General features: G+C 44.0%; 1 pseudogene; it reads left to right on the top strand.

The window, feature by feature from the left end:
* The first annotated feature begins 15,806 nt into the window (after nucleotides 1–15,806).
* LOC139530960 (alpha-aminoadipic semialdehyde synthase, mitochondrial-like) lies at nucleotides 15,807–20,993 on the top strand (annotated as a pseudogene).
* The last annotated feature ends 1,512 nt before the right edge of the window (nucleotides 20,994–22,505 follow it).

Below are 22,505 nucleotides of genomic sequence, written 5' to 3'. Positions count from 1 at the left end.
CACACTCAAATTCATAGACAGAGCTATGGGTGCAAGGGCTGACCATCCACAATAGCAAAATTATAGTTTTAACCATGTTTTGAGGCTATACAGGGTTTGTTTACATTTACATTGTTTACAAACATTTGGGGTAAATCAAGCTTATATTTTGGGTTCTGATGAGGTACAACAGTTGAACTAAGCTCATAAAGCATTTATAAATGATGTTCTTCATGAATCAATGGTAGCCTATATATAATTTATTTATAAATCAAAAAATGGATGTAGCAACTAAGGATTCTAGCTTTAAGCATTTAATTTTCAAAGTGGCACTGATTATCCTCCATAAGGAGTTTATCATAATGGTGAGTTTTGAATGAAGTTAAAAAGTTATGTAGCCTCCAGTGATATAGGCTTACATGCAATGTAAGGGATGTAGGTTAGGCAAGCTATATGTCTTTAGGACTCTTGTGGGCAGTTTTTAGAAATACCAGTCCACAGTCCATGTAGCAAAATAGGCTATGATTAAGCAATACTCGTCTGCAAATACGAGACATTTGCGAACACCGTGGCAAAATGTCAAGCGCAGTTTTATTAGGGGGGGGGGGAAATCATATTTGCAGTACACTGACAGGCAACATCACCTGACCTTGTGGCTCTTCACCTAACATGCCAAAGGAATGTTACATTTCAGGATTCCAACTTGGAACGACTTTCATGGACATGGTATATTCCGAGGTTTGAGCTCATAGGCTAGCTTTTAATTATATGCAACTGATCTTAAATTATCATAGGTTTTTCTTCAATCAGGATAGGCTATTCTCCAAATTGAAAATAATAATTTGGAATAAGGTGGTGAATTATTCAATGGGGACAATCAGTGAATGTGCCAATGTTTTTTTTTGGAGCCACATTTTTGGCAGAATTTGGTCGTGTTCCACTGCTTAGACGTTGCATGCATCAACCAACAGTTGCGTGCCACATCATTGACTGTGTCAAGAACTGACAGATTGCTATAACATATGATGTTGTTAGCTTAAAGGTAAAATACTTGTCGAGGCGTTGTAAGTTCTGGCAACATCTAATCAATGGAACGCTACCTAATGGGCGTGTTTGAGTGGTAAGGCTAAAGCAACTGACTGTAGACGAGAGTCGAGCAGTGAAGTCGGTGGAGGTGCATCAGCGACAGCCGAAAGGCAGACACTAATGTGGTTTTCCAACAGCAAGGTTCAGATCAACATGGCAGTGTTGCCATTGTTTATTTATTTTTTATATACAGTACCAGTCAAAAGTTTGGACACACCTACTCATTCCAAGGTTTTCCTTTATTTTTTACTATTTTCTACATTGTAGAATAATAGTGTAGACATCAAAACTATGAAATAACACATATGGAATCATGTAGTAACCAAAAAAGTGTTAAATAAATGAAATATCAAATATATTTTGATTTGTTTAACACTTTTTTGGTTACTACATGATTCCATATGTGTTATTTCATAGTTTTGATGTCTACACTATTATTCTACAATGTAGAAAATAGTAAAAATAAAGAAAAACTCTTGAATGAGTAGGTGTGTCCAAACTTTTGACTGGTACTGTATATATAGATATAGCTATTGAAATTCAAAGTAAAAAATGTAACTTAATAAATGAAGGTAAAAGAAAATGTACCAATTGTATAGAAAACTAAAGGGTGTGCAATGTAACTCTCTATGTAAATTGGAAAATCTGCCGTTTCCAGCTGCAATAGTCATTTACAACATTAACAATGTCTACACTGTATTTCTGATTAATTTGATGTTATTTTAATGGACAATTCTTTTTTATTTTCTTTCGAAAATAAGGACATTTCTAAGTGACCCCAAACTTTTGAACGGTAGTGTACATATGAGATGATTAATTCCAGACTAGTGTTTTATTCCCTAAAGTGGCCAGTGATTTCTAGTCTGTGCCTATAGGCAGCAGCCTCTAATGTGCTAGTGATGGCTGTTTAACAGTCTGATGGCCTTGAGATAGAAGCTGTTTTTCAGTCTCTCGGTCCCAGCTTTGATGCACCTGTACTGACCTCACCTTCTGGATGATAGCGGGGTTCGGGTGGTTAATGTCCTTGATTATCTTTTTGGCCTTCCTGTGACATCGGGTGTTGTAGGTGTCCTGGAGGGGGGGTAGTTTGCTTCTGGTAATGCGTTGGGCAGACCACACCACCCTCTGGAGAGCCTTGCATTTGCCGGTGGTGCAGTTGCCGTACCAGGCGGGGATACAGCCCGACAGGTTACTTTCATTTGAGCGTCTGTAAAAGTTTTTGAGGGTTTTAGGTGACAAGCCAAATTTCTTCAGGCTCCTGAGGTTGAAAAGGCTCTGTTGCGCCTTCTTCACCACACTGTCTGTGTGGGTATTCCATTTCAGTTTGTCAGTGATATGTACGCCAAGGAACTTGAAGCTTTCCACCTTCTCCACTGCGGTCCCGTCAATGTAGATAGGGGGGTGCACCTTCTGCTGTTTCCTGAAGTCACAATCATCACCTTTGTTTTGTTGACGTTGAGTGAGAGGTTATTTTCCAGGCACCACACTCCCAGTGCCCTCACCTCCTCCCTTTAGGCTGTCTCGTCATCGTTGGTAATCAAGCCTACTTCTGTTGTGTTGTCTGCAAACTTGATGATTGAGTTGGAGGCGTGCTTGGCCATGCAGTCATGGGTGAACAGGGAGTACAGGAGCTGAGCACGCACCCTTCTGGGGCCCCAGTGTTGAGGATCAGCGGAGTGGAGGTGATGTTTCCTACCTTCACCATCCGGGGGTGGCCCGTCAGGAGGTCCAGGACCCAGTTGCACAGAGCGGGGTTCAGACCCAGGTCTTCGAGCTTAATGATGAGCTTGGAGGGTACTATGGTGGTGAATGCTGAGCTATAGTCAATAAACAGCATTCTTACATAGGTATTCCTCTTGTCCAGATAGGATAGGGCAGTGTGCAGAGTAATGGCGATAGCATCGTCTGTGGATCTATTGGGGCGGTAAGCAAATTGAAGTGGGTCTAGGGTGGCAGGTAAGGTAGAGGTGATATGATCCTTGACTAGTCTCTCAAAGCACTTCATGATGCCAGAGGTGAGTGCTACGTGGTGATAGTCATTAAGTTCAGTTACCTTTGCCGTCTTGGGTACAGGAACAATGATCGCCATCTTGAAGCATGTGGGGACAGCAGACTGGGATAGGGAGAGATTGAATATGCCCGTAAACACACCAGCCAGCTGGTCTGCGCCATCTGGGCCGGCAGTCTTGTGAGGGTTAACACGTTTAAATGTTTTACTCATGTCGGCCACGGAGAAGGAGAGCCCACAGTCCTTGGTAGCGGGCCACATTGGTGCCACTGTGTTATCCTCAAAGCATGCGAAGAATGTGTTTAGCCTGTCCGGAAGCAAGACATCGGTCTCGGCGACGTGTCTGGTTTTCCTTTTGTAGTCTGTGATTGTCTGTAGTCCCTGCCACATACATCTCGTGTCTGAGTTGTTGAATTGCGACTCCACTTTATCTCTATACTGACGTTTAGCTTGTTTGATTGGCTTGCAGAGTGTATAATTACGCTGTTTATATTCTGCCATATTACCAGTCGCCTTGCCATGCCATGTTAGAATCACCTTTGGCAGCGATTACAGCTGTAAGTCTTTCTAGGTGAGTCTCTAAGAGCTTTGCACTCCTGGATTGTACAATATTTACACGTTATTCTTTTAAAAATTCTTCAAGCTCTGTCAAGTTGGTTGTTGATCATTGCTAGATAGCCATTTTCAAGTCTTCCCATAAATTCAAGCCGATTTTAAGTAAAAACTGTAACTGTAATTTTAAAGTCAGACCTACAAAGATGGTCTCAATGCACAAATTCAAACTCTTTTCAGACATGCATTTCCATCATTAAGATGAACATACTTCCTCTGATAAACTTCTACAGCTCTAGGATTCCCCTCTCATCCCCACTGGGATATTGGAAGAAACTGCATCCCCAATGTCCCAATGGCCTGGCGCCCCCTGGAGGAGAATTTAGCAAAGCCGCACAGGCTCCAAGATCTGGTATAGTCCAACATCTCTATCAAAAAAGCCAAACTCACCTTTGGCCATATCATCACGCAAATGCTTACAATATGGCGTTCAATGGGAAGCCATTGAAAATATATTATTAATCATCAACCCCATATGCCATTGTTTAATAATTACAGGCTCATTTTGGGTTGGGTGGCCAGCCAATATCTTTTCCAGCTTGGAGTGAGAGAGGAATTCATACTCTGACATTGTGGAGTGTTGTAGCCTACGTGTGTTGAATAAAGCAATACAATATGGCTGGGTCTTCATTTTTCTTTTCTTTTTAACCTACGTGCTTATGGAGTACCCTGGGATTCTGATCTATTATCTCATCCTATCCACAAATAATGACAGCAAGGGTAAGTAAGGGCATCCAAATGATATATATTCAAACCAAGATATTACCAATCCATTCAAAGTGGAACAAAGATGTACCAGCAGTAAATACTAACTGGATTACTGTCTGGTCCCAACATCATATTTTCATCATTAAAAAAAATTATTTTCAAATCACCAAAGGACCCACTACAATTTTGCCCCTGTGAGTGATGCTACTCCAAAAAACTTTTCCAGATGAACATAAACTCAACCCCGGTCTGTATGCTCTGTCCCCATGGTACTCCTGGCACATTTATTCATATGGTCTGGAAATGCCCAGAGGTTTTCTTCTTTTGGCAATCTGTGGCTTTGTCATTATCAGGCATTTTGTCTAAACCCATCCCATGTCTGCCCAATGTGCTACTGCTTAATGATGACTTCACTGAATTTAACATACAGGCAGAGAAAGCCCAACAGCAGCCAAGAGAATGGTTGCCTTACGATGGCACACTGCCACATCAGAAAAGTATTTATTTATTTATTTATTCATAGACATAGCTCTACCTGAACTGTCAATCTCTTGACTACATGGTACAAAATCAGAGGATATTAACATATGGACGACAATACTTGGCAGTATGAAATCATTACTTTAAGATATGCACTTAAATAAGAAGATCCTGTTAGGGATGCACAATATTTCAGTGAACATAAAAATGTTCATAAAATGTTCTAAAAATTACAAAATCAGCATCGGCCCGATGTCTAGTTTAACGTCGATGTGCAAAACCAATATCAAAGCTGACATGCATACCTATATAACATAGGTACATGACGTAATGACGCCTAGTAAAATGTTGCACTACACGTGCAACACAACATTCCTGACCTAGCCCACAATGTCTGCTGTGGGGTTCGAGCAGTCCACAAGTCGAGCAGTCATTTGAAAGAGTAAGAACATTTCAGCGAGACAACTCAAAGACGAAATCCATTACCGCCAAGATAATGGAATTCCTTGCCCTTGACAATCAACCGTTCTCTGTCGTGGGTGATATTGGCTTTCGCCGACTGGTCAAGCACCGGTACACACTACCAAGTGCGCTATTTTTCAGATGTTGCCCTACAGGAGATACACAGTAATAGCGTCACTGCTATTAGCTTCACGACTTACATTTGGACCGTGATATCAGCCCCATGAGCATGCTGACTCTGACAGCACAGTGGGTCGTCAAGGATTTCGTATTGCATGCTCATGAATGTGCTGGTTGTCATACCGTTGCTGCCATTTCAATGGCATTTGAGAACATGTTTGAAACTTGGTAACATGAACACACTACCTAGCTCCATTCGAACAAATGACTCGAGAAATAAGCTCATCAACTGCGCCTGCAGCAGACGTGATACCCTCTGTCATGGCATTGAAACGCCTGCTCAACAAAACTGCCGACACAGGCTGTGAACAAGCGATTCGGTGGCATTCTCTCTTTACTGTGTCGCCACCATGTTCGATGCTATGTACAAGGACCGCTACTTCGATGCAGACAAGAAACAGGGTTTACGTGAAATGTTACAGACACAGCTGGACAAGATGGAAACGTACACTGTGACAGTGCGCACCGAGGAAGAGAGGCCACGGACAGACAGAGCTGAAACTTCACTGCTTGACATGTATGTTGAAATCATGGTTGAGAATTAAATGACTGAACAAATGAACAATGAAACAGCACAGCAAGTAAGTGCTGGTAATGGGGACACGTAAATGCCAACAAAATAACTTTTTGGTGTGTGTAACCTTTATTTAACTAGGCAAGTCAGTTAAGAACAAATTCTTATTTACAATGACGGCCTACCCCGGCCAAACCCGGACGACGCTGGGCCAATTGTGCGCCGCCCTATAGGACTCCCAATCACGGCCGGATGTGATACAGCCTGGATTCGAACCAGGGACTGTAGTGACGCCTCTTGCACTGAGATGCAGTGCCTTAGACCGCTGCGTCCATGTGTGTGTGTTAACTATTTAACTGTACTAGAATGCTTAAAAGGCCGCAAACATCTTAAATATCGGTTATCGGTATTGTTTATTTTTTGGGGCAAGGAAAATATTGGATATCGTTATTGGGCAAAAATGTCATATCGGTCATCACTAGATCCTGCATCACTAGATCACTAGATCACTGCATCACTAGATCCTGTGGGTGGGATTGGGTAGGGGATGTGTATTTCTGTTTGTTTGTGTTTTTTTGTTTTATAAACAATTCTAAAAACATGATCACAAAAAGCTGTAACTAGGCCACTCAGGAACATTCAATGTCATCTTTGTAAGCAACTCCAGTGTATATTTGGCCTTTTTGTTTTAGGTTATTGTCCTGCTGTGAATTTGTCTCCCAGTGTCTGTTGCAAAAGACTGAACCGGGCTTTCTAGGATTTTGCCTGTGCTTATGCTATTCCGTTTGTTTTTATTCCAAAGTAGTCCTTGCCAATGACAAATATACCCATAACATGATACAACCACCACGATGCTTGAAAATATGGAGAGTGGTACTCAGTGATGTGTTGGATTTGCCACAAACAAAATGCTTTATTTTTTGTCCATTATTGCAAACATATTTTTGAATATTTGTATATTTTCTTTTCACTCTGTCATTTAGGTTAGTATTGTGGAGTAACTACAATGTTGTTACTCCATCCTCAGTTTTCTCCTATCACAGCCATTAAACTCAGTAACGGATTTAAAGTCACCAATTGGTGTCACGCTGGTATGAAGGGATCGGGAGACAGGCGCAGGAATTCGTAATAGGGTTTTTTATTTTCCCAAATTACAGCGTGCCATGTAAAGGCACGGGGACGGTGACCAAACAAACACGTATACAAAACACAGGGTTAAAACCCAAACAAAAGAGCGAGGAGTACCTCGAATAAATAACACTAGCACACAATGATTATCACACAGGATGAGACCCGTAATCATCTGCGCACTCCACAATGGCACGAAAGCCAAAACAACATGGCACAGGTACTCACACGACCAACGGACATTGTTACAATAATTAACAGGACAATGGTGAACAAAGGGCACACTTATACAATGACTAATCAATGGAAATAGGAGCCAGGTGTGCATAATGAAAGTTCCTGAGGGATCCGTGACAATTGACCTCATGGTGAAATCCCTGAGTGGTTTCATTCCTCTTCGGCAACTGAGTTAGGAAGGGCGCCTGTATCTGTCACACCCTGATCTGTTTCACCTGTCTTTGTGATTGTCGCCACCCCCTTCCAGGTGTCGCCCATCTTCCCCATTATCCCCTGTTTATTTACACCTGTGTTCTCTGTTTTGTTTCATCAAGCCTACCAGCATTTTCCCTTCTGCTCCTGTCTCTCAATTGTTCCTGTTTCCTAGTTTTCCCTGTGTTGACCATTCTTCCTGCCCTGACCCTGAGCCTGCCTGCCGTCCTGTACCTTTGACCTGCCTTTTGCCTGCCACTGTTCGATTAATAAACTGTTGTTACTGCGTCTGGGTTTTACCTGAAACGTGATAGTACGAACTGGCCATGACTGACCCAGCAGACTCGGAACAGCTGCGCAATGGCATCTCCTCCCAAGGAGCCACCATTGGTAGGCACGAGGAATTGCTTTGTGGCCTTATGGAGGGGTCCACACCTTGGCCGAACGCCATGACCGGGCGTTGGACATTTTGCTGGAGTAATTCCGTGGGTTGGCTGGGAGGCAGCCTACTATTACGGTAACCTCCCAGCCCCTCAGTAACTCGGCTGTTAGCAGCGCCGCCTCGCTTCAATGGAGAGCCGGGCACTTGTCAGACGTTTCTAGCTCAGTGTGCCCTCATCTTCGAGCTTCAACCCTCCTCCTACCCTCGGACCGCTCTAAGATAGCATACCTTATCACGCTGATGTCCGGGAGGGCGCTCGCCTGGGCTACAGCTGTATGGGAGCAACAGCAGGCCATATATGCGTCAGTCTGGAGGCGGTCGTGGGAGAGGTCAAGAAGGTGTTTAATGCCCCATTCTCTGGGAGAGAGGCTGTCCGGAAGCTACTCCAGCTTCGGCAGGACGGTGGATTTCAGCACGTTGGCAGGTGAGAGTGCCTGGAACCAGGAAGTGCTGTTCGACATGTTCCTAAACGGAGTCTTGGAGGAGGTCAAGAACGAGCTTGCACCCCGGTAGTTACCGATGGATCTCGATTCCCTCATCGCCTTGACCATCAGGATCGATGGGCGACTACGGGAACGACGGAGGGAGAGGAGATTCGATTTCGATCGCCCGTCCAAGGATTCCACCTCGCCTCCGAGGCATCCCAGAACTCCCAGACGGCCCCGTTGCCAAGATAACCCGAGGCTACCCGAGGTTCCCCGAGAGTCATCAAAGACGGCCGAGTCACCATTTCCCGAGCCTCTGCAACTAGGCAGAGCTGGGTTGTCTCCAGCGGAATGGCTATACAGGCTCAACACTAAGAGTTGCATGTATTGCGGGACTCGTGGTCATTTTGTGTCCTCTTGTCCGTTAAAAGACCAGGCTCACCGGTAGGAGCGAGTACTCTGGTGGGCCATATGGAGAAGTTTTCTGCTTCCCTTACTGGCACTCTGTTTCATGCCATTCTCTTCGACTCTGGGGCTGATGAGAGCTTTTTAGACCCTACCCTGGCTTCCGAGCTAGGCATCCACACTCAGCATTTCTCCATTCCTATGGACGTTAGAGTGCTGGACAGGCGCTCTATAGGCTGTGTCACCCACAACACCACTCCCATCAACCTATGTGTGTCAGGGAACCACAGCGAGGCTATCCAGTTCCTGCTCATTAAGTCTCCTCAGATTCCTGTGGTATTGGGATTCTCCTGGCTCCAGCGACCCAATCCCCTCATTAACTGGTCTACTGGTGCCATCATGGGCTGGAGCCCGTTCTGCCACTGCCATTGCCTGAAGTCAGCACAACTTGCCCTGGGACATCTGCCTGGGGGCTCGGAAGTTGCCCCGGACCTCTCTGCCATTCCCGCGGAGTACCAGGACCTCCGGGAGGTGTTCAACAAGGCCCAGGCAACTTTGCTTCCGCCGCACCGACCATATGACTGCGGGATTGACCTTCTCCCTAGCACTACTCCGCCTCAGGGATGATGGTACTCTCTGTCGGGACCAGAGACCAAGACGATGGAGACCTACATTGGGGACTCCCTTGCTGCAGGATTCATCCGTCCTTCTTCCTCTCCCGCCGGCGCAGGGTTCTTCTTTGTGGAGAAGAAGGACAAGACCCTGCCCCCGTACATCGACTACCGGGGTCTCAATGACATAACGGTGAAGAACCGCTACCCCTCATCTCCTCAGCCTTCGAGCCGCTCCAGGTGGCCACCGTGTTTTCCAAGCTGGATCTACGGAACGCCTACCACCTGGTGCGGATACGGGAAGGGGACGAGTGGAAGACCGCCTTCAACACGAGTATCTGGTCATGCCATTTGGCCTTACCAACGCCCCTGCTGTGTTCCTGGCTCCAGTTAGTGATGTTCTCCACAACATATTGAACCGGTTCGTCTTTGTCTACCTTGATGACATCCTCGTCTTCTCCCACGCCACCCAAGAAAGCAGAAAGGTGCGAGTTACATCGCTCCACCATCCCTTTTCTGGGTTACATCATTGCTGCAGGGAGTGTACAAATGGATCCCAGGAAGGTGAGAGCGGTAGTGGATTGGCCCCAGCCAAACTTCCAGGGTGCAGCTGCAACGTTTCCTGGGGTTCGCCAACTTCTATCGCCGCTTTATCCGGGGTTACAGCACCCTGGCTTCCCACCTGTCAGCACTCACCTCGCCCAAGGTTCAGCTCATGTGGTCTCCAGCTGCTGACCGGGCGTTCCGGGACCTCAAACATCGCTTCACCACAATTCCCAACTTCGTCCATCCTTACCCGTCCCGTCAGTTCGTGGTGGAGGACGATGCTTCGGATGTCAGAGTGGAGGCTGTCCTGTCCCAGCGTTCTGCCCTGGACCTCAAGCGACATCCCTGCTCCTTCTTCTCCCATCGCCTCAACGCCATGGAGAAGAATTACGATGTGGGGAATCGTGAGCTTCTCACAGTGAAGATGGCTATGGAGGAATGGAGGCACTGGCTGGAGGGGGCTGAAAACCTGTTCATCGTGTGGACCGACCACAAGTACCTGGAGTATCTCCACACCGCCAAGCGCCTCAATTCCAGGCACGCTAGATGGGCCCTGCTGTTCACACGGTTCAACTTCTCCCTCTCGTACCGGCCGGGATCCAAGAATATCAAGCCGTGTGCGCTGTCACGCCGCTATAGCCCCAAGACTACTACCCTGAAACCCGAGACCATCCTTCCCACATCGTGCCTGTTGACGGCACTCAGCTGGGGAATAGGGGAGCAGGTCCGTGAGGTGCAGCGTTCCCAGCCGAACCCCTAATAACCGGATGTTCGTTCCTGACGCCGTCCTCTCCACGGTCCTCCAGGCTTGCCTGTCATCCGGGCTCCCCTTCAGACCCTGGCATTTGGTGGCCTACCATGGTCCTAGACGTGTCCGCATTCGTTGCCGCTTGCACGGTTTGTGCACAGAACAAGACTCCTCGGCAAGCTCTGGCTGGTCTCCTCCAACCTCTGCCTGTCCCTCACCGTCCCTGGTCTCACATCTCCCTGGGCTTTGTCACGGGTCTTCCCCTGTCTGATGGCAACACTGCCATCCTCACCGTGGTAGATCGGTTTTCCAAAGCCATCCACTTCATTCCTCTCCCCAAACTACCCTCTGCCAAAGAGACGGCCCAGCTCATGGTGCAGCATGTCTTCTGGATCCATGGTCTACCAGTAGACATGGTCTCCGACCGGGGTCCTCAGTTCTCGTCCCAGTTCTGGAAGGCGTTCTGCACCCTCATTGAGTCGTCGGCCAGCCTGTCCTCCGGGTTCCACCCCCAGTCCAATGGCCAGTCGGAGCGAGCCGACCAGGACGTAGAGACTACTCTGCGCTGCCTGGTCTCTGCCAACCCGGCCACCTGGAACCAGCAACTTGTGTGGGTCGAATATGCCCGCAACACCATTCCCTACTCTGCCACGGGCAAGCTGATCGCCACCAGACCCTGGCTCCCCGGTATCGGATAGGCCAGAAGGTATGGCTGTCCACCTGGGATCTGCCCCCCTGGGTGGAATCCCGCAAACTCTCCCTTACCCTTCATATACATCCTACCTTTCATGTGTCCAGAGTTAAACCCATGTCTCACAGCCCTTTGTCTCCTGCCTTTTGCCTGCACCTGTTCGATTAATAAACTGTTGTTATTTCGACGTTGTCTGCATCTGGGTCTTACCTGAAACGTGATAGTATCTTTGTAGAGACTGGGTATATTGATACACCATCCAAAGTGTAATAAATAACTTCACCATGCTCAAAGGGATATTCAATGTCTGCTTTTTTATTTTTACTAATCTACCAATAGGTTCCCTTCTTTGCGAGGCATTGGAAAACCTCCCTGGTCTTTGTGGTTGAATCTGCGTTCGAAATTCACTGCTCGACTGAAGGACCTTATAGATAATTGTATGTGTGGGGTACAGAGATGAGGTAGTCATTTAAAAATCCTGTTAACTTCTCACGAGTCACCAACCCTGATCCGGTAGCACCCCCCACCCTCCACCCCACTGAGTAGCATAGCTAGCATAGCGTCACAAGTAACTTGTAGCATCTAAATATCATTAAATCACAAGTCTAAGACACCAGATGAAAGATACAGGTCTTGTGAATAAAGCCACCATTTCAGATTTTTAAAATGTTTTACAGGGAAGACACAATATGTAAATCTATTAGCTAACCACGTTAGCAAAGGACACGATATTTTTACCAGGCAGATTCGGCTAGGCGCCCACGGCCAGTTCACATGCACAACAGATATGATATAACATCGTAAATTGGGTCTTACTATGGCTGATCTTTCATCAGAATGTTGATCAAAGTGTCCTTTGTCAAGATGAGTCGTTGGTTCTGTTCAGAATTGTTCCTTGCCCACTCCATTTAGCACAGGTACCGGTCGAGTGGCACGGATTTCTCAAACGTAAATACAATCCGACAACGGAACACCGCAAAACTCCCGGAAAAATTCAAATAATCTGATTAAACTATATTGAAAAAACATACATTACGATGATATGGTCACATGTATCAAACAAAATTCGACACGGAGATAGTTTTCATACATAACGCCAGCAAAACAGTACACAAATGCAGCTCAAATTCGAGCGATTCAGTAAACCGGAAGTTGTCGGTCACACCAAAGAAATGGGTCCTATTTCACGTCAGTCCCAGATAAACAAAGAATTTCTCCTCTGACGTCCTCTTGACAACCAGAGGAAGGCGAATGAAGTGTGTTTCTGGTCATAGGGGGCACGACCATATATAGGCAGAGCTTTGAAGCCAGCATAACACATCTTGATTTTATGTTCTTGGTCATGGAAAGTGCTGTGGAATGACTTCTGTATCACTCAGAGACAAAATTGAAACGGTTTTAGAAACTAGGGATTGTTTTCTTTCCAATGGTATTATTTATATGCATATAGTAAGAGCAATAATTGAATAAGAGGCAGTTTAATCTGTAGAGCAAATTATGCTAATGCGAAAATAGCACCCCCTGTATTCTCAAGAGGTTAACTTCTCTAGGGTAGGGGGCAGCATTCGGAATTTTGGATGAAATGCATGCCCAAATTAAACTGCCTGCTTCTCGGGCCCAGAAGATATGATATGCATATAACTAGATATGGTTTGGATATATTTGGATAGAAAACACTCTACAGTTTCCAAAACTGTTAAAATAGTGTCTGTGAGTATAACAGAACTGATTTGGCAGGCGAAAACCTGAGAAAAATCCATTCAGGAAGTCGTTTTTGGGGGGGGTTTGTAGTTTTCTATTCAATGCCATTACAGTATCCATTGACTTAGGACTCAAATTGCCGTTTCTATGCCTTCCACTAAATGTCAACAGTCTTTAGAAATTGTTTCAGGCTTGTATTCTGAAAAATGAAGAAGTAAGAGCAGTCTCAATGAGTCGACCCTAAAGTGTCACAGAGCTTTTTCATGTGCGAGACGGAGAGAGGGCGTTTCTTGTTTACCTTTTAAATTGACTACGTTATTGTCCGGTTGAAATATTATCGATTATTTAGGCTAAAAACAACCTGAGGTTTGAATATAAACATCGTTTGACATATATCTATGAACTTTACGGATACAATTTTGATTTTTTTGTCTTCCTGTTTTGACTGCGTTTGAGCCTGTGGATTACTAAAGAAAACGCGCGAACAAAACGGAGGTTTTTTGATATAAAGAGACTATATCGAACAAAAGGAACATTTATTGAGTAAATTAATGTCTGCTGAGTGCAACCATATGAAGATCATCAAAGGTAAGGGATTAATTTTATCTCTATTTCTGACTTGTGTAACTGTGCTACTTGGCTGGTTACTGTTTGTAATGAATTATCTAGTGGGCTATGTTCTCAAATAATCGTAAGGTATGCTTTCGCCGTAAAGCATTTTTAAAATCTGACACTGTGGTTGGATTCACAAGAAGTTAATCTTTAAACCTATGTGAAATATGTTTTGTTTTCTGAATTTTTATAATGAGTATTTCTCTATTTGAATTTGACGCCCCGCAGTTTCACTGGCTGTTGAAGAGGTTGGACGCTAACGTTTCACGTACCCAAGAGAGGTTAAACACTATTATTGCACACAGAGTGAGTCCATGCAACTTATTATGTGACTTGTTAAGCACATGTTTTACTCCTGAACTTATTTATGCTTGCTATAACAAAGGGGTTGAATACTTATTGACTCAAGACATTTCAGCTTTTCATTTTTCATTAATTTTCAAACATAATTCCTCTGACATTATGGGGTATTGTGTGTAGGCCAGGTACACAATCTCAATTTAATCAATATTAAATGAAGGAGGGCTAAACAAAATGTGGAAAAAGTCAAGGGGTGTGAACACTTTCTGAAGGCATATAATATGCAGTGACTCAAGAAAGTATTCAAACCCCTTGACTTTTTCCACATTTTGTTAGGTTAAAGCGTTATTCTAAAATTGATTAAATTGTTTTTCATAACTCATCTACACACATTACCCCATAATGACAAAGCAAAAACAGAGTTTTTGAATTTTTTAAAATAATTTATTTAAAAAAATGAAATATCACATTTACATAAGTTTTCAGACCCTTTACTTAGTACTTTGTTAAAGCACCTTTGGTAGCGATTACAGCATTGTCTTATTGGGTATGACACTACAAGCTTGGCTCACCTGTACTTGGGGAGTTTTTCCCATTCTTCTCTGCAGATCCTCTTAAGCTCTGTCAGGTTGGATGGGGAGCGTTGCTGCAAAGCTATTTTCAGGTCTCCAGAGATTATTGATCGGGTTCAAGTCCGGGCTCTGGCTGGGCCACTCAAGGACGTTCAGAAACTTGTCCCGAAGCCACTCCTGCGTTGTCTTGGCTTGTGTGCTTAGGGTCGTTGTCCTGGTTGGAAGGTGAACCTTCACCCCAGTCTGAGGTCCTGAGTGCTCTGGAGCAGGTTTTCATCAAGGATCTCTCTGTACTTTGCTTCGTTCGTCTTTGCCTCGATCCTGACTAGTCTCCCAGTCCCTGCCGCTGAAAAACATCCACACAGCATGATGCCACCACCATACTTCACCGTAGGGAAGGTGCCATGTTTCCTCCAGACGTGGCGTTTGGCATTCAGGCCAAAGAGTTCAACCTTGGTTTCATCAGACCAGAGAATCTTGTTTCTCATGGTCTGGGAGTCTTTAGGTGCCTTTTGATAAACTCCAAGCGGGCTGTCGTGCCTTTTACTGAAGAGTAGCTTCAGTCTGGCCACTCTGCCATAAAGGCCTGACTGGTGGAGTGCTGCAAAGAGGGTTGTCCTTCTGAAAGGGTCTCCCATCTCCACAGAGAAACTCTAGAGCTCTCTGGGTGACCATCGGGTTCATGGTCACCTTCCTGAACAATGCCCTTCTCCTTCGATTGCTCAGTTTGCCCGAATGGCCAGCTCTATGAAGAATATTGGTGGTTCCAAACTTCTTCCATTTAAGGATGATCAATGGAAACAGGATGCACCTGAGCTCAATTTTGAGTCTCATAGCAAAGGGTTTGAACATTTATGTAAATAGGGTATTTCTGTTTTTTATTTTTAATAAATTTGCAAACACTTCTAACAACCTGTGTGTGTGTTTAATGTGTATTTTATATTGTATTATACAATATACAGGGCGCATTTGGAAAAGAGACCTAGGTCTCAATATGCCTTCCCTGTCAAAATAAAGGTTCAGAAACACACACACACACACACACACACACACACACACACACACACACACACACACACACACACACACACACACACACACACACACACACACACACACACACACACACACACACACACACACACACACACATATTTATGTTTCAGTATGCTGCCGTATGGGTATCACCCAGTGATCGCCAAGCACTGCATCACCAAGAAGGTGAACATGGTGACTGCCAGCTACCCGAGTCCAGTCATGAAGGACCTTCAACAGAGGTGGGAGAGAAGTGCATGGAGAGAAGATTCCTCTGGAGTGAAAGGGTTAGGGCTAAACATCTATGTAGAAGTGGAGATTTAATGGAGAATGTGTTTTATCTGGTCTTAAAGGCCCAGTGAACTCAAAAACTTGATTTCCCTGTGTATTGTACACTGAGTATACCAAACATTAGGAACAACTTCCTAATATTGAGTTGCACCCTGGACTACCATACCCCGTTCAAAGCACTCTTTTGTCTTGCCCATTCAACCTCTGAATTGCACACATACACAATCAATGTCTCAATTGTCTCAAGGCTTAAAAATCCCTCGTTAACCTGTCATCTACACTGATTGAAGTGGATTTAACAAGTGACATCAATAAGGGATGATGGCTTTCACCTCGATTCACCTGGTCAGTGTATGTCATGGAAAGAGCAGGTGTCAATGTTTTGCATGCTCAGTGTGTTTTGTACATATTTCCACACGATGAGGTGTATAATACTGTGAAAATGATGATAATGCCCTTTTAGTGTAAGAGCTGTTTGACAAGAACGCCTGAAATTTAAGCCTGTTTAGGTGGGATGGAGTTTTGGCTTGCCTGGTGACATCACCAGGCAGTATAAGTTAATAACAAAGGCAGTTTCAAACCTCTCTGCCAATAGCAACAAGTTTTCAGGTTACATATCCCTCCCATTAGGCTCATCCAATTAGGCCCCTCACTCAGACCACTCCCAGACAGTCCTAGCAAAATTCTTGCTTGAGAAATTGCTCTGCTAAGAAGCTATTGTTGTTTCTTTTTGACATTTAAATTTTTTTTTAAACAATCACAGTAAGGTACTTGATTTTTACCCAATAATTTTTACCCAGAAATGATTTGATATTGAGATAAAAATGGCTGCATTGGACCTTTTAATGCTAATCATGGGCTATTTGATACACAATTGACTAGATGTAAGCTACAGGCAGGCACCAAGACACTTGATCTAATTGCTTGAGTTGGCATTAGGCAGGATAAGCTACTAGTCAAGTGAATATATTGTCTCTACGTGGGGCTGGTGTGGCTGAGTGTGTTTGTCTGTGTGTTTCCTTTCAGTGCTGAGGAAGCTGGCATCACCATAGTGAATGAGATGTGCCTGGACCCTGGCATCGACCACATGCTGGCTATGGAGTTTATCGACCAAGCCAAGGCGGACGGCTGCACTGTGAGTGAAACGTGAGGGAGATTGTGAAAGAATCTAGTATAAGTGATTTGTGCTTTTGAAAGAAAGTGTTTTGGTGATTGTGGAATCTGCACACATACGGGATTCTGTGCATGTGTGTGTCTGTGTGTATGTCTGTGTACGTGCTGTGCACATAATGATTGATTGAGCGTATGTCGAAGGGATGAGTGGCATCTTGTCAGTTTCCTTGGCAGCCATATTGATTGCGGGCCCAACAGATTGAAACACCATGCGTCTTTGATTTGTTCATTTTCCCCCCATCTTGACGTGAAGATGAACGGACTGTACTATCACACAGGAAAATGGACAAATGTGCCAGCATGTTGACAACGCATTTGACTAGTCGATGCACAAAACATTTGATAGATGTGTACGTGCAAATTGTGTTTTTAAATCCATTTACGTGTGTATGTGTGTGTTTAGATTGAGTCATACAGTTCATTCTGTGGTGGACTCCCTGCACTAGAGTGCTCAGACAATCCTCTGCACTACAAATTCAGCTGGAGTCCTCCTCAATACCATCAGTCCTGCCATCTTCCTCAAGGACAACAAGGTACAGTAGCCATCTAGGATCAGCAGATCCTCCCCAAATCCTAAACTTAACCATTAGGGCCGGAATTGATAAACTGACCCAGGATCAGTGTCTAGGAGTAACTTCATCCTCCTCTATGTCCCCCAGGTGGTGAGCATCCTAGCGGGCGGTACTCTGATGGAGTCTACGTCTCCCATGGACTTCATGCCTGGCTTCCACCTGGAGTGTTTCCCCAACCGCGACAGCACCAAATACGGCATCGAGCCGGTCCACACACTCATCAAAGGAACACTCCGCTTCAAGGTACTTCCAACACCAGCGTGATGAGTATGGCGTTACTGTCAATCTCGATAGTTCTGTGTCGCTTTGGATAAATGTTGTATTTCTGTCCAACAGGGTTTCTCCAAGTCCATGAGTGGCTTTGTGTAGCTGGGTCTGATCAACACTGACCCCTGCCCCATGCTAGAGCTCCTGTCTCCTGGGTAAATATAATGATACTTATAACAGCTTTAAAAGATGCGATTTCACTTGGTTTTGAGAAGCTTACCCCACCAGCGATAGACTTCCTCAGGCTCGTTCTGCAGTTGCAGGGGCACAGATAAAACATTAACAAAGGCTCCAAAAACGACGAAATACGTCCTTTGAGAAACAGCAATGCTCTCAGTGTAGTGATACAGGTCTTTAGATGTTGTACACATGAAATTGTCATTCCAAACTTTGTCCTCAACGGTATATTCCATTTTGTTGGACTCGAGCGTTACTTCTCCGTGTGCTTTCTCATTCCCATTGTGGTGATTAAAGCCTGTGCATGCTCACATACGGAGAAGAATTCAAACTAAATGGAATATAACGTTGGGGATTCAGTTAATTTACATAAATAATTTAGATTTGGTAAAAAAAAGGATTACTTGTCCTTTAATTTACTTAACTTAATTTAGAATGTGCTTTTCATAAATGGTTATTAAAGTACCAGGATACACCCAGCAAACGCTGCATCACTTATACACTAGAGCTACAATGGAGATTTGACTGACAAGACTGAACAAAAACAACAAAAAATCCCTGTGCAACAGAAAGAGCTGCTGAGTATACAGATGGGCTTGTCCCTGTCTATCTCTAACGATGCATTTGAGGGAGCTATCTACGATATCATCCGCCAAGACGACTTCAAGATGGAAACATTCAAATAGTGAGAGGCTCAAGTCCTGACCAGATACCGTTCAAAATGTTGTACTCATATCTTTGCTAAATGCAGGGGTTAAAGTTCTCAGTCACTGCGACGGAGAACATCTGTCCCATTATGGCATCTGTGAGTGCACGATCAGCGCCATTGGGACAGATAGAATGTTGCGATCTCTTTACATCTCCACGCCAGTGGTTCCAAAGCGGCGTGCCCCCCTCCTAAATAAATCAATATATATATGTTTTCGTCAACACTTCTATCGTTATCTTAAACTTTTGTACATGGCCAGCACTAGCACCTGGGGGAGGCTGCAGCACGCGCTAGTGACTGTTAGACTTTCTTCAGCAAAGATGGCTGACAAAACTACTAGGATGGAAGCAAATGTAAGTGATTATACCGTCATAGCGAATCATGCTAAAAATGTACATTTGACAGGAATATGTTAGTTAATGTAGAGACAAACGATTAGGCATATTTTTATCATAAAGTTAATTTACGAAAATCGCGATTTAGCAAGCTAGCTGACTAGCTAACATTAGCCAGCTAGTGGCTAGCTTTATGGGTGTTGTGGCACATACATCAAGCTCTGATGAACTGTCTGGAAAAGCATGAACTGGAGTCGCCTCTTCACTGTTGACGTTGAGACTGGTGTTTTGCAGGTACTATTTAATGAAGTTGCCAGTTGAGGACTTGTGAGGCGTCTATTTCACAAACTAGACACTCTAATGTACTTGTCCTCTTGCTCAGTTGTGCACCGGGGCCTCCCACACTTTCTATTAGAGCCAGTTTGCGCTGTTCTGTGAAGGGAGTAGTACACAGCGTTGTACGAGATCTTCAGTTTCTTGGCATTTTCTCGCATGGAATAGCCTTCACTTCTCAGAACAAGACTAGACTGACGCGTTTCGGAAGAAAGTTCTTTGTTTTTGGCCATTTTGAGCCTGTAATCGAACCCACAAATGCTGATGCTCCAGATACTCAACTAGTCTAAAGAAGGTCAGTTTTATTGCTTCTTTAATCAGGACAACAGTTTCCAGCTGTGCTAACATAATTGCAAAAGGGTTTTCTAACGATCAATTAGCCTTTTAAAATGATAAACGTACGCCTATGAGGATATTCCATAAAATCTGCCGTTTCCAGCTACAATAATCATTTACAACATTAACAATGTCTACACTGTATATCTGATCAATTTGATGTTATTTTAATGGACAAAAAAATTAGATTTTCTTTCAAAAACAAGGACATTTCTAATTGACCCCAAACTTTTGAATGGAATTGGAATTTCGCTAAACAATGCTAATTAGTGTTATGACTGGAAGTCTATGGTTATCTACTAAAGTTTCAGTCATGGGATTTGTTTTGCTTTAACCCCTGTAAATGTCTTTAATTAATACTGTTTGTATGGTCAGGTTCGGGATGCTGAGTAAGGAGGTCGTCCCCCATGCAGACACCGTGCTTCACTGGCTAAGCACTTAGAGGCCCTACTTTGGTAATATGTGCAGAAGTTCTCACTCTACTCTTTTACTGCCACAAACACCAATATGTATCTTTCTCTAATCTTTATATTCCTCCTTCTCTTACTTTCTTTATACAGAAAATAGCAGTAAAGATTATTTAAAAATAGTATAACCCTCTCTCTCCTTCTCGGTCCATCCGTGTCCTCTCCTTTTAGATAAAGGCGAGCGGGACATGCTCATCATGAGGAATGACGTGGGCCTGCGCCACTCCACAGGCGAGCTTGAGACCAAGCACATCAGCCTGGTGGTCTACAGAGACCCCAACGGCTACTCTGCCATGGCCAAGACCGTGGGCTACCCTGCTGCCATCGCTGCTTGCATGGTGCTGGATGGTCACTAGGGTAGACTTGAGTCCTCATTGCATTTGTGATGTCTGAGATGTTAAGTATGGTTTAGTGAGGTAATCAGCCATTTTGTTAAAGCCCTGGGGAAACCACTCATTTTGCTAAAGACGAATGTACAACCCTAACGTGTCTGTAAAAGTGAAGTGAAAACTGACTTTCAATCTGCAGGAGAAATCAGTATTAAGGGACTGGTGGTGCCAATGACCAAGGACATCTATGGACTGGCTCAGAAGAGACTGCAGGAGGAGGGCTTACAATTCACTTCAAAAGCACCAAGTACCAAGAGTAGTAACTCATGAGTCATCAGCTGCGTCTCAAATATTGTATATTGATTTCCTTTCCTGGTGTCCTCTCCTTCATCTGCACTGATCCAAAAAAGACCCCACACATGAAAAAATACAATTCTATTCTTCAATTCGGTTCAATTATTTCAGAAGAGTGGTGAAGGCAATATGGTAGAAATTGTAGGAGGACAGGAGACAAGGAGAGGAAGACTCAGGCTAGTGAGAGATGCACCCTGACTTTCTGCTTGTTTCAAAGGCATTTCCTCACAGCATCGCCTTACCTCAACCAAACAGTTACATTGCAGGTGAACAGTTTCCAAGCAACTTTAAATAAGGCTGTACATGGAGAACCACAACTTGCTGAGTGTCGTTATAACATGTAACGATCTTATAATCTTCGCAGACCTGCTAAGACAATGTGTATCAGAAATTCACCCAAAGGGTCTTTCCTTGACCATAACATATTCCTGTTATTGATCAGCTGCTGCACAGTTCCAAAGATTTGTACATAATTTACACATATGCTTCCCACAGTTGTGTCAAATTGACTGGATGTCCTTTGGGTGTTGGACCATTCTTGATACACACAGGGAACTGTGTGAAAAACCCAGCAGGGAAAGGCTGAAAAACCCAGCAGCGTTGCAGTTCTTGACACAATCCAACCGGTGCGCCCGGCACCTACTACCATACCACGTTCAAAGGCACTTACATCTTTTGTCTTGCCTATTCTCCCTCTGAATGGCACACATACACAATCCATGTCTCAAGGCTTAAAAAACTTTTTTTAACCTACTGTATCTCCCCTTTATCTACACTGAAGTGGATTTAATAAGTGACATCTGTAAGGGATCATAGCTTTCATCTGGATTCACCTGGTCAGTCTGTCATGGAAAGAGCAGGCGTCCTTAAAGTTTTGTATACTCAGTCAATATTTGTATTTTAAAACTGCTCAGAGATTATAATGTGGCATAGAGTACAGTTGAAGACAGAAGTTTACATACACCTTTGCCAAATACATTTAAACTCAGTTTTTCACAATTCCTGACATTTAATCCTGGTAAAAAAAATCCCTGTTTTAGGTCAGTTAGTGTCACCACTTTATTTTAAGAATGTGAAATGTCAGAATAATCAAATCAAAATCAAATGTAATTTTTTATTTGTCACATACACATGGTTAGCAGATGTTAATGCGAGTGTAGCGAAATACTTGTGCTTCTAGTTCCAACAATGCAGTAATAACCAACGAGTAATCTAACCTAACAATTTCACAACAACTACCTTATACACACAAGTGTAAAGGAATGAAGAATATGTACATAAAAATATATGAATGAGTGATGGTACAGAACGGCAAGATGCAGTAGATGGCATTGAGTACAGTATATACATATGAGATGAGTAATGTAGGGTATGTAAACATATAAAAGTGGCATTGTTTAAAGTGGCTAGTGATACATGTATTACATCAAGATGGCAAGATGCAGTAGATGGTATAGAGTACAGTATATACATATGAGATGAGTAATG

Source organism: Salvelinus alpinus, chromosome 9 (assembly GCF_045679555.1).
Source record: "Salvelinus alpinus chromosome 9, SLU_Salpinus.1, whole genome shotgun sequence".
NCBI classification, from domain to species: Eukaryota; Metazoa; Chordata; class Actinopteri; order Salmoniformes; family Salmonidae; genus Salvelinus; species Salvelinus alpinus.
The sequence above is the reverse complement of the archived record's forward strand: the minus strand, read 5'-3'. Positions and strand labels throughout refer to the sequence as shown.